Raw genomic sequence first — 427 nt, 5'->3', positions numbered from 1 at the left:
CTATGACGTTTTGTGACATTTTTATGCCATATTATACTATGACGTTTTTTAGCATTTTTATGCCTCACATTACTGTTTCGTTTGATGCTTTACCTTACTATGACGTTTTTATGACCTTTTATGCCTTAATACACTATAATAATTTTTTGACATTTTATGCCATACTATACTACGTCGTTTTTTGACATTTTATGCCATACCATACTATGAGGTTTTTTTTTAAAGTGTATTTTTTTTGGGCTGTTTATGCCTTTATTGGATAGTATAGTAGAGAGAGACAGGAAACAAGGAGGCAGAGAGAGGGGGAATGACATGCAGTAAAGGGCTGTCTGATGCGGGACTTGAACCGGGGCTGACTGTAGCCTCTTCACATGGGGCGCCTGCTTAGACCACTACGCCACAAGACACCCCTACTATGACGTTTTTT

This window comes from Seriola lalandi, unplaced genomic scaffold (genome assembly GCF_002814215.2).
Source record: "Seriola lalandi dorsalis isolate HSWRI2012SDOR001 ecotype SW California unplaced genomic scaffold, Sedor1 jcf7180002054609, whole genome shotgun sequence".
NCBI classification, from domain to species: domain Eukaryota; kingdom Metazoa; phylum Chordata; class Actinopteri; order Carangiformes; family Carangidae; genus Seriola; species Seriola lalandi.
The sequence above is the reverse complement of the archived record's forward strand: the minus strand, read 5'-3'. Positions refer to the sequence as shown.